Genomic DNA, 12320 nt, shown 5'->3' with positions numbered 1-12320 from the left:
TTACTTAAAGTGATCACACCCAGACTCATCAACTCCTTTCCTCTTATAAACCGGAGTTTAATGTTTATCTAGAGTTGGAAAGAAGTTGATGCTTCATAAATTCAGGCTCTGATCATCTTATAGCTTCATTAATACATTCCTGAAGGATCAGATGTGAAATCTACACTTCTGATAGGTTTACAGCTTTCTGCTTGGGGGTTAGTGTCAAGGGGAGATGTTCTATTTTTTTTTTAATCTTTTTTCCCCTTTTTTTCTGATTGCTATTCTGTAAAGGATCTTGGTCGTCCAGAGCATATTTCACTCATTTGGCCGTGATAGTTTCTGAATGGTATAGAGATAACCAGTTGTATAGTTTATATCGAAACTGAAAATTTTGCCTCCCTCAGGAATATTGTAATCTTAACTTATTGTTTGAGGCTCCATTGCTTTCGAATAAATACAGAATGTGTTTTCTCTTCCCATATTCGAGTGGGCAGTTTTTTAAATGGACTGTAACAGGAGCTTTCTCTGTTTGCATTGGGAGCCATCTCAAGTTTACATCCAGAAAACATAATAAAAATTTGAGCCTCAAACAACCGGGCGGAAGCAGAGGAATGAAAGAAGTTGTTTGATGAGGATTCTGCAGGTTGCTACAAGGCTGTCGCTTGCAGAAGGACTCAGCGATTTCTCAGGAAGGGGGAGTTTGCTTCTGCCCACTCCTGTCAGTCATTTCTGAGGATTCAGTTGACCATTAATCCCTCTTGCAAACTGTCCTACAGATGTGAGGTGGCATATCCTTCCACACTGGCCTCACTTTGGGTGCATTTCTACTAAATTCTCTTTTTCCCCAAATTCAGTGTGATAAAGAGCTTTCAAAGTTATTATAAACAAAACCAAAACAAGACAACTGAAAATCTCATCAGAGTAGATGTCCAGCAGAGCTTATACAGTAATACTTATCATTTTGCAGTTTCTGGACAGAAAAAGATTCTACAGTTGTTAACTATGCTTTGTGTCATAAATCAAAAGGGAGTGTTTTCTTCCTACGATTTCTCCACTGTTTTGGTTGACTGGAGCACTTGTTGTCAATTGAATAAGTAGATTTTGGCCAGTAGATGAGATGATGTGTCAGTTCTGTCTCTTGTTGGTGTTTGGTTCCACGGTGGTCTTTTGATCTGGAAAACCATTCCTTCATTTTACCCAAACTGGGATTCCTTAGTACTTAAGCCAGCTGTATTGTTTACAAGAGCTGACTGCTGGCGTCTCTTACCAACACTGCTCTCAGTGACATCATTTTGGTAGCCTGAAATCATCCATGAGTGGAGTGTTTACACCCAGAAATTGGCAAACGTACCCCCAACCCCCAAAGGGCTGATTGCTAAATGTTTACAGACCTCCAGTGCTCATGGCTGTCAATTCTCAATGCCTCAAATTCTAGAAGACAGGGCACAAGTATTGGACAGAAAGTCACCACCCAGGAAACTAATCTGGGTCTTCACCAGCAGATCAGTAAGCTGGACATTCCTGTCACTGCCTCTGCCATCATGCAGCTGGAAGTAGCTCCGCCTGAGAGTGTGTATACATGTGTATAGTTATGTATGTGGAAGGCCTGTGTGTGTGTGCCTGTGTTTATGTGTGCATTCACACATGTGACTGTGTGCATGCACGTGTGCATGTGTACACCTATGTGTGTGCAGGTGTGTACCTATACATGTGCATGTGCACACCTACATGTGTGCATGTGTGTACCTATGTATGTGCATGTGTACGCCTACGTGTGTGCATGTGTGTACCTATATGTGTTTGTGTATGCCTACGTGTGTGCATGTGTGTACCTATACATGTGCGTGTGTCTGCATGTGTGTACCTATATATATGCATGTGTACACCTACGTGTGTGCATGTGTGTACCTATATGTGTTTGTGTATGCCTATGTGTGTGCATGTGTGTACCTATATATGTGCGTGTGTATGCCTACGTGTGTGCATGTGTGTACCTATATGTGCATGTGTACGCCTATGTGTGTGCATGCGTGCCTTGTAGCTCCTGCAAACAGTTGTCTGAAGCAGCCTCTGTAGCCTGGGCAATCAGCTGCGCAGAGCCTTGCACACAGTGGGAGCCTGAGGAATGGTTCTTTCTAGAACGCTGTGAGGATTAGAAGCAGCTCCTACCACATCCTTTCCCTTTTCTTGTCTGCTTCTCCCTCCTTACCTTTCAAATTCACATTTGGGAATCTTTAAAGAGAAAAAGATGCCTGGACTGGGAGGCTGGTGGGAGTGAGGAAGGAGGGAGAGCCACTGCTACCTGTTTGCCCAGCAGTGGTAGAGAGTTTTTGGACTGGCTGTGGCTGTCAGAGCCTGGGGGCTTCCCTAGGAGCTTCTGAAGGGCCTCTCCCTGCTTGACAGTGAAAATTAGACTGATCTCCAGGACCTGAGACTTTGTATAGCTCTTGGGTTTTGTCAGGCCTCTGCACCTACTGTTTAGGCCATTAGGGGCAGCAGCCTGAGTCACCACTCAGAGTTAGAGGTGAGGGCAGGAGCCCTGGCCTTCTCTTTGTGCCCTGATGCTGTGCTGCACCAGCCTGACGTGTGCTCACAGTTTGCCGGTATTGTTCCATAGTCTTTAAACATAATAGCTTCTTTAAACAAGAACCCACTGAGGCAGGCCCCTCATATTCCCATTTCACTCTTGGGGAGACTGAGTTCTGAATAGGTGCAGTAACTTGCCCCAGATTTTACAGCCAGCAAGTGGCAGAAGCAGAACTGAAAGCCAAAATTCCGGGTTCCCAGCTAAATCTCTAATCTGCAGCTCAAGGGCCAGAAGAAATGTTTCCATTTATTTGCTAGTTTCTGTAATCGCTAATGTGAATCTGTCTTCAATACGTTTTGTGTCTTAAATGTAACCACAGAAATCCAACCTTCCCAGGCTAAGCTGAGGATCTTGGCATGGAGCCTGCTCCTGCTATGGGGCCTCTAACTCTTGCTCCGCTCCATGCCCTGACTTGGCTGCACCTAGGAGATGGCTCCCTGTGCAGACTTAGCAGGTAAAAGCTGGAGGAGCCATCCATCCAACTCTTAACACAGCTCCTTGCTCTACCCTAGGGGAATCGAACACTGAGAGAGCTGGAGATTCAGCTCAACTAGCCCGGCTCAGACCCATCTTGTATTCCTCTGTCCACCTGAGGGTGCACACTGGACTCTGCTGGGGGTGGAGAGTGCATGGGAGCCCCTAGACAGGGGACAGCCACTGGGAGGAGTGGCAGCAAGCACAGAAGTGTGTCTTAGAACCATTCCAGGGCGTGGTGGAACATAGAAGTTCCACTTCTGTGTGCTCAGCTTCATAGGCACTGAACATCCTCTGTGTCCCGCTCTTCATTCCTCACACACAGGGCATGGTGGAATGTAGAAGTTCTTATTTAATCATCAGAAAACCACTCTTCGTAGTAAACAAGGATTGTCACACGAGTGGCTTCGTGGAGAGATGTTTGTGTTTCTCCCACTTGCTTACTGTTGTTGGTGTTAGATCAAGTCTGGCCTTTAGTGCCCCATTAAAAAATGACCATTTGTGATTAGACATTTACAAAAAGATATTCAGAAGGATATATTTCAGATATTATTTTTTATTGTACTTAAAGTTCTGGGTTACATGTGCAGAACACGCAGGTTTATTACACAGGTATACATGTGCCATGGTAAGACATTACATTCTTTCTGACAGTTTGTTTTAGCTTTGACTAGAAGTCTTAAAATACTCTGCAGCTCTGAGGGGCGTGGTTAGAGCTAATGACGTTCCTTTTGTGTAACACAAATTATGAAGGAAGTTTTTTTTTAACTTCTGGGCAAGAGGTGTTCTTAAAATACATCTCAGATGAAAATGAAATCTGTTCGCTCCATCAAAGTTCTCAAAAGTATGCTGAGTAAAAATAACAAATCAGAGACTATTCCTTAGCTCTAGGTGTTGTGGGGATTATCCATGACAGTGTGGAAAGTCCTCTCTGCGTGGCGAGCTTGCACTATGTCTGAACACGGTGGGCATCAGAAGGTGGGATTGACCTCCCTCCCCTGCGTGTGGGCCAGCCTTGTGACCTGTACTGTCTCCAAGAGTGCAGCAGATGTGATCCTGTGGCCGGTGTGAGCCTGGGCCTGCGGAGTCACCGCAAACTTCTGCTCACACTTGTGCGCCTCTGCTTTGCCCTGAAAACTGCCGTGGGCTAGCCTGTTGCAGGGGGACACACTGTGCAGTCCAGCCGCGCTGTCCCAGCCACTGGCATCTGAGACCAGCCTGTGCCCAGCCATCCTGCCAGTGGACAGCAGACACATGAGTGAGCCAAGATGAGAACGCTGAGCCTAGCCCAAGTCAGCAGGGCCTCCTCAGTGAACTCAGAAATGACACGCTGACACGTAGTAGTATTGTGGTTTTTTTTTCCAGAGTCTCACTCTGTCGTCCAGGCTAGAGTGCAGTGGCACGATCTCGGCTCATTGCAACCACTGCCTCCCAGGTTCAAGCAATTCTCCTGCTTTAGCCTCCCGAGTAGCTGGAATTACAGGTGCTCGCCACCACACTCGGCTAATTATTTTATTTTTAGTAGAGACGGGGTTTCGCCATGTTGGCCAGGCTGGTCTTGAACTCCTGACCTCAGGTGATCCACCCACCTCAGCCTCTCAAAGTGCTGGTCTAACAGGTGTGGGCCACCGCACCAAGCCGGCTGGTTTTAAGGCACTAAATTTGCGGGTATTCTGTTGCTCATTGATAGCTAATTGAAACACCTGGAGCACAATAAACATTCGGTAAATGTAGCTAGTATCTTTCGTTTTTTTATTCAGCTCCCCATGTAAGTACTGGTTTCTCCATGGTGAGCCTCCACCCTTCTCTGCGTGACTGTCTTTGCTAGTCCCTGCTGGCCTCTGCTGTCCATGTTAATCACAGGCGTCGCTCAGCTTTATAGGCACTGAACATCCTCTGCATCCTGCTTTTCATTCCTGACACACAGTTCGAGAACAAACAAACCCAAAGCGATTTTTCCAAATAGAAGAAAGCATAGAATATATAAATTCCTGGAACCACATTAAATTCACACAACAAATGCAAGGCGAGAGGCTCCTTGATTCCAGCCACTGCTGTTTGATGTCAGTTTGACTTCCTTCTATCTCTTTTTTTCTTTTTTTTTTTTGAGATGGAGTCTTGCTCTGTCACCAGGCTGGAGAGCAGTGGCGCGATCTCGGCTCACTGCAACCTCCACTTCCAGGGTTCAAGTGATTCCCCTGTCTCAGCCTCCCGAGTAGCTGGGACTAAAGGTGCGTGCCACCATGCCTGGCTAATTTTTTGTATTTTAGTAGAGTTTCACCATGTTGGCCAGGATGGGCTCGATCTCTTGATCTTGCGATCTGCCCACTTTGGCCTCCCAAAGTGCTGGTATTACAGGCATGAGCCACTGCGCCTGGCTCCTTCTATTTCTTTTAAGCAGGGACATGAACATGAATCCTCACCCTCACAGTTGTCCCAGGGAAGCCCCAAAGTACCGAACACAAAGGGAAGGCTGGTTAAGTGTGTGCGGAGTGGAATTGGACTAGATGGGGAGAAACTCTGGTTAACTCTGGACTTGATTTCTACCTGGGCCAGCTATCTGCCATCTGACCTTGGCCAAACCAGCCTTCCTCTTTAACTGTGCTTCTTCTTCTGTAAAATACAAACAATTACGTCTGCTCTACTTATCTCATCCATTGTTGCAAGGAGTAAATTAGATGGCATGTGTGAAAATGCTTTGTAAACTATTGAGAACCATGTAATGCAGTGAAGGCATTGTTACGATTGCTACTATTTCAAGTTCACTGGGGGAGACTGGATCGAAGAAGAATGGCGGACAGCCCAGGGTGTGGGGCAGTGAGGCTGCCTTGCTTCTTTATCAGTAGAAAAAGCATTCTGATTCATCTCAGAAAAGAATCCTGGCAAACACAAATAAAATAGTCTGGAGAAAGCCGATGAGCCCACAGTTGGAATTCTGCACTGGTGTTTCGAAACATAAGCACCGGGATGTTGAAAACGTTGAAGGAAAAGCGAAAGCAATGCAGTCAGTATAGAAGAGAGGGCTCAACTTGGGAAGAATTCAGTGTGAAACACATGGGCTTGGCTACCAGGAAATTGTACTTGTTTATTGCCTCTCCTTGTCCAGGTTCTTGGTCTCCTGCTCTCTCAAGAATGAGAGAGGAGACCATGGTGCAGTGTGCAATAAATGCTGGACTCAGAAGTGTCTGTAGAAAGTGATTTATTTAAAGAGAGAGAGAAACAGGAGAAGGAGAGAGAAAGAAACAGCTAACTCTCACACTGAGTGAGAGAATCCAGAAAGATGGAATCCAGGAGAGGAAAGCAGCTTCCACACTGAGTGGAAAGGACTAGAGAGGGATGGAGTTTAGGAGGGGAAGACAGACTTCCTCGAGAGAGTGTGAAAGGGGACCCCAGAGGGGAAATCCAGGAGAGAGAAAAACAGTTTCCACCAAGGGAGTGTTGATGGAAGGGGACCCAAACATGGAGTCTGAAGGGGTGTGGAAGAAGGGGACTTTTAACCTGGGAGGAACCCCCACCTTCTCTAAGACCCCAGGCCAATGAAAAGAGTTCCTTAGAACTTCTGCTGGAATGATTGACTTCTACTTTCTTCCCGAGCCTGCGAAATTCAAGCATAAACCATTACATTTCCCAGATGGAGAGAGATGGGAGGGGAACATCACGGCAGAAGTTCTTGCCCTTAAAACTACGCCCCCTTGTGGACCCAGAAAGAGAGCACTTCCCTCAGTAACCACATAACCCCTTTGTAAAAGCCTCGTGCTGGGATCAGACCCTCCCATGTTCTGTGCACTCAGTTGCCTTCCTATTTGACTTGCTTGCCTTTCACTGGGTCATCTCGGAGGACTAGACAAGAAGCACCTTTTCACAACAGGAGTGGAATGAACATGACAGGCCAGATTGGAAAATAGGATAAAAAGCAGGTCAAAAAAGGAAAACTGTATCCATAGAAAATAAGAAATAGGAAACGTGTCCCAGATCGTGTCCACCCTAGGACGACCTGCAGGAAGTTGAAACCCTGGGTGGGGGAGAGAACGCTGCTCCCCGACACTGAAGCTCTATTGGAAAATACATTCTGCGTCTACTTAGGATAGAAACCTGGTTGAATACTCTGAAATGTCTTCTTAAAGACATTTGATCCCTGGAGGCGACTCGACGGAAGCTTCATCTTGGAAAGCTGGTTGGACAGAGGGGTTTTGTGAGGTCTTTTACCTCGGGAATCTGAGGTGCCTTGTGGAACTTGAGCAGCCGTGTTGAGCAGGGAGCAGACCTCCAACAGTGTACATATACCCTTAAAAACGATTTGCTCTGCAAACATGCAGAAATCAAGACATTGCAAGCGTCATTTCGCCCAGATCTGCTGCAGAATGATCAAAGGGAAAGTGGTTTGCGCTCTCTCCCACCACTGACGGCTCTGCAGGCATCAGTGTGGCAAGGAACCCATGTGGAGCAAAACGTACAAATGACAACACAAAATGTTGCCTTTCCCTCCAGACTCACAAAATCAGGAAAAAAAGAAACGCTTTTTCTTCCATTTCTGCAAGAGAAAAATGAGAGCTAAAACTGTTAGCCATGTGAAATCTAGTGGGGAAACGTAGTAATAATTAAAGCAGTAATAACTTTTTCCATTTTTTTCCTTTCTTTTTCCTCCCCTCTGCCACATTAGACAGGTTTGCTGACAACGACTTGAGTAGGGTCTATAATGAGCCCAGGCATCCCCAGACATGGTGCACATTGAGATGGATGGAGAAGTGCAGTCGGATAGAAATCCAGTGGGAATAAGAGGCGTCGGAGCCCCTCTGGAATCCGTGTTGCTGCCGGTGGTCTGTGGGGAAGGTAGGTGCAGTCATGTCACCCGGAGCCTGCCTGACAGTGTTGCCAGTTCTTCTGCTTCACTCCTGGGGCTGCCCCCGTGTCCCTGATGTCAAAGCCGTGAAGGGACTTCTGGGAGGAGGGAAGTCAAGCTGAAGAGTCTGAGACAGGTGAAATCAGGACCTGCTGTGCTGGTGGAATTTGGCAGATACCTCCAGCCTGTGAAGAAGCCATGGGCACCAATAGGTCTCCCCACCACTGAGCCCTCACACTCTGACGCCAAGGGCCTTAAGTTTCGTTCCCCAGAAGCAGAACTGGAGCCAGGGAAGACTACCCAAGGGGTTTATGAAGGCAGAACCCTCAGGAGGAGAAGGGATCAGGAAGGGACACAGTGGAAGGCTAGGGTTGAGGTGGGGACATGGTCTCTGTTGAAGACCAGCCTCTGCTGGATCCCATGGCGGCTCTGCGGCAGGAATCCTGCCACACCTGCCACACTATGGGTCCATCCTGAGGTGAAGACACTAGTCTTTTGCATCTTTGAACACCAGCCGTGGTGATGGTATGGGGTGACTGACAAGATAGCTCCATGCTGGCCTGCACTTCCTTTCACCGAAAGTCACTAAGATGCCTCACGTCTCTTTGTGGGGTTGGACCTGGCGGATGAGCACTGAAGGTGGCAGGAGGATGCTTCGGTACAGAGCCAGATAGTAGATGTCCTGGCTTTTCAGGCCACCTGAGATAGTTAGGCTTTGTGTCCTCCTCAAATCTCATCTTGAATTGTAATTGCCACAATTCCCATGTGTTCAGGAAGAGGCCAGGTGGAGGTAATTGATTCATGAGGTGGTTTCCCCCATACTGTTCCGTGATAGTGAGTTCTCACGAGAGCTAATGGTTTCGTAAGAGGTTCTTCCCTGCTTCACTCGGCATTCTCCTTCCTGCCACCTTGGGAGAAGGTGCCTTGCTTCCCCTTTGCCTTCCACCATGATTGTAAGTTTCCCAAGGCCTCCCGGGCCATGCAGAACTGTGAGTCAATTAAACTTTTTTTCTTTATAAATTGCCCAGTCTCGGGCAGTTCTTATAGCAGTGTGAGAATGGACTAGACACCGCCTGTGGTCTCTGTCTCATATTCTTTTTTGTTTTGTTTCACCACTTTTTAAAAATAGAAACTCCATTGTTGGCCTGAGATCCACACGGAAATCAAATCAACCCCTGATTGACTAAATGCATTAATTTGTAAGGCATTGCCAAGTGATGATGACACCTAACTCTTTACGCTTCATTCATTAGCTGAATTATTTCTATAAAGAAAATGTTTCCCCAGTCACCTATTTAATACCCTCAGGGACAGTTCATTTAGGAAAGGCAGAAAAAATGCTTGGATTTTTCTTTTTATTTACTGTATTAGCCCATTCCAGGCTGCTCTAACAAAACACCTGAGACTGGGGGATTGATTAAGAACAATCATTTCTCACAGTTTTGGAGGCTGGAAGCCCAAGATCAAGGCACCAGCAGTTTTAATGTTTGATGAGGGCCTGTTTTCTGCTTCCAAGGTAGAGCCTTGTTGCCAGAGGAGACTGATACTGTATCCTCATGTGGCAGGAGAGATGGAAGGGCAAAAGGCCTGGCTAGTTTCCCAGAGCCCTTTCAGAAGGGCTGTAATCCCATTTCTGAGGGCAGAGCCCTCAAGATCTAATCACCTCCCGAAGGCCAGCCTCTTAATACTGTTATCGTACTGTGTCTTAGGTTCCATTGTGTGCATTACTTTTTATAATTAGCTTCAGAGAAAATATAGAAATAATGATCAATGGCATTTTGCAGCAGATAAAGCTGCTGAGTTTTGGGATTGAGTCTATCATGCTGTGGTTTGCTATGAGAGGATTCTTTCCGATTAGCTGTTCTTGACAATATTAGTTCTCCATTCATTTGATATGAGCATTTATATTAAACTTCAAAATTACCTCTGGTAGTATCCAGAATATATGTCAGAACCCCTAAAAGTAACTCCTGTTTTCTTCTTAAGATAACATTTAGTCATTTTAATAACTACTCAAACAACAACTTTAGATTTTCAAGACCAGTAGGGTGCCTTGCAGTGAACATGCACACGCTGGAGCATCTGGCCAAGTTAGAGTGGAGTTATCAATGCTTAGTTCTTCTTGATTTTCTTCAGATAGCAAGCCCTTGTAGACTTGTTCATATCTATGGTTAATTTAAAATAAATCCAAGAAGGCAGGACTGAGATGATCGAGCCCATAAGAGCATGGATCAGGTATCCATTGGTTCGGGACTGCAGGCCTACTGTTTTAATTGCAGACTTCACAAACGTCTCCGAAGAGGGCTTATCCAAAGTTGGCTTTCAGATCTTAGCCAGTTTTGTAGCTACAAAGTATGGCAGAGCACTCTGCACAAAGATGCCCTTGCTCCTATACTCCTCGTGGAGGCACCGAGACAAGAAATCTACAAAAGTCTTGGTTGCAGAACAGATGGTCCTCATTGGGACAGGGTGCGAGCCATTGGCAAATGAGATGTTCAGAATCGCCCCTTTAGATCTTTCTGTCATGCCAGGCAGCACCAATTGTGTCATCTTACAAACAGAAAGAATATTAATATTTATCATTTTCTTGATCACATTTTCCAAGTCAGGAATGTCCAAAAAGTGTTCAGGATACTCATATGCCATTCCCATGTTGTTCACTAAGACGCCAATTTCAAGACCAGCCAAGCCTGTTTCAATTTTATCATAAATGTCTTCTGACGCAAAGTCAACAGCAATGGTTCTTGTCTCCACTTTGAATTTTTCTTTTATTTCACTGGAAACCTGGTCAAGTTTATCCTGTGGTCTGCTGATAAGGACAACCTTCATTCCACGCTTTGCTAACTCTTCTGCATATGATTTTCCAATTCCATCAGTACTACCTGTGACAACTGCCCATTCTCTGAGCCCCAGGCCGACCCCCGCCTCATTCCCCACTCCCCAGACCCGGAAGGCCGTGAAGAGTGAGTATGAGATGCACAGGGCTACATAGGCCACGGTGCCCGCGCCCACCCAGTACAGGAAGCCGGCGACAGGGAGAGTGCTCTCCATGGCTTTCCAGTAGGCCTCACTACCTTCGTGCCACCTCTTTAACTACACTGAGGAACAGTGCATTTGGGAAGGGCAGAACAAATGATCAATTCATCCTTTTACTTACTGATTTTTGTAACGATGAATTGGTTCTCAGGCAACGTCCAGAAGCGATCAAGGAAGGATTTTTGCCTGTATGTATCATTATAAACTTATAAATTCAATCATATTTGATGTGTTTAAATCCAGTGGTATCTTAGTATAATATTAATTAACATTTCCTTTATTATAAGTGAGATTGAGCATCATTTAATTTGCCTAAGAGTCCATCACTTTAATTTTTTCATAAACTATCTGTTCATAATTCTAGACTAATGTTGGTCAAGCTGTGAGCCTTTTTTTTTTCATTTAGAATCACTTTGATATTGTGTATTCACTTCTGATATATGTAGTTTTCCTTATTTTATCATTTCCCTTTTTTGCTTTGCTTGTGTGTGTGTGTGTGTTTTACTAAAAAAGGCTTTTTCTTAATCAAATGTTATACTTATTGCTTCAGATTTCAAGTCATAATTAGGCAAGTTTTCTTCATTCCTGGGATAAAGAGGAATTCAGCCACATTTTCTTATAGTACCTATGGTTTGATTTTGTTTATTTTTATGTATTTAGATACATCCCATTTGAAATTTATCCTGGCATACAGCACGAGTAAAGATTCCATTTTATTTTCTTCCGTATGGTGATCCAGTTATCCTAACACCCCCTGTGAAAGAGTCCATCTTTTCCCTACTGCTGAAGAGTTGACTTTATTGTACATTAAATTTTTTGAATCATATAAGTTTGTTTCTGGATTTTATATTCTGGATCATGTCTACCTATTTTAAGCACCAATATAAAGCTTTTGAAATGATGGTGGCTTCATAGGATGTTTTAATATCTGAGAAGTCTTTCCACCACCCTCCTTGCCATTTCCCTCCCTTCTTAAGGTGCTTCACCTAATTGTATGTTCATCCAAATAAATTCTATGTAATTAGCCTGTCTGGTCAAGGTCAGAAATCTGGGAATTTTCCAACTTTGTATTACATTAAATTTATATATCAGCTTAGTGAGTGCTTATGTGTGTGTGTGTGTGTCTGTGTGTGTGTGTGTATATATATATATAAAGTGCTGGATCTTCCTATCTAAGGACGTGGAGTGTCTTTCATTTTGTTTAAGACCACTTTTGTGCCTCTCTCGTAAATGTTTTATGATTTTCTTCATGTAGGTTTTGGGCAGTTCTTTGTAAGATTTATACTTAGGTATTTCTCATTTTTGCTACCACAAATGTGATCTTCTCGTCTATCTTCTTATTGGTTTTTGTTTACAATATATAATGAGTATTTTTCTTTGTTAATTCTTTTTTTTTTTTTT

General features: G+C 44.7%; 1 pseudogene; it reads right to left on the bottom strand.

Moving 5' to 3' along the window:
• Positions 1-9919: 9919 nt before the first annotated feature.
• On the bottom strand, positions 9920-10955 carry LOC100407635 (very-long-chain 3-oxoacyl-CoA reductase pseudogene; annotated as a pseudogene).
• Positions 10956-12320: the final 1365 nt, after the last annotated feature.

This window comes from Callithrix jacchus, chromosome 2 (genome assembly GCF_049354715.1).
Source record: "Callithrix jacchus isolate 240 chromosome 2, calJac240_pri, whole genome shotgun sequence".
Taxonomy (NCBI): domain Eukaryota; kingdom Metazoa; phylum Chordata; class Mammalia; order Primates; family Cebidae; genus Callithrix; species Callithrix jacchus.
This window is presented reverse-complemented; position numbering and strand designations above follow the sequence as displayed.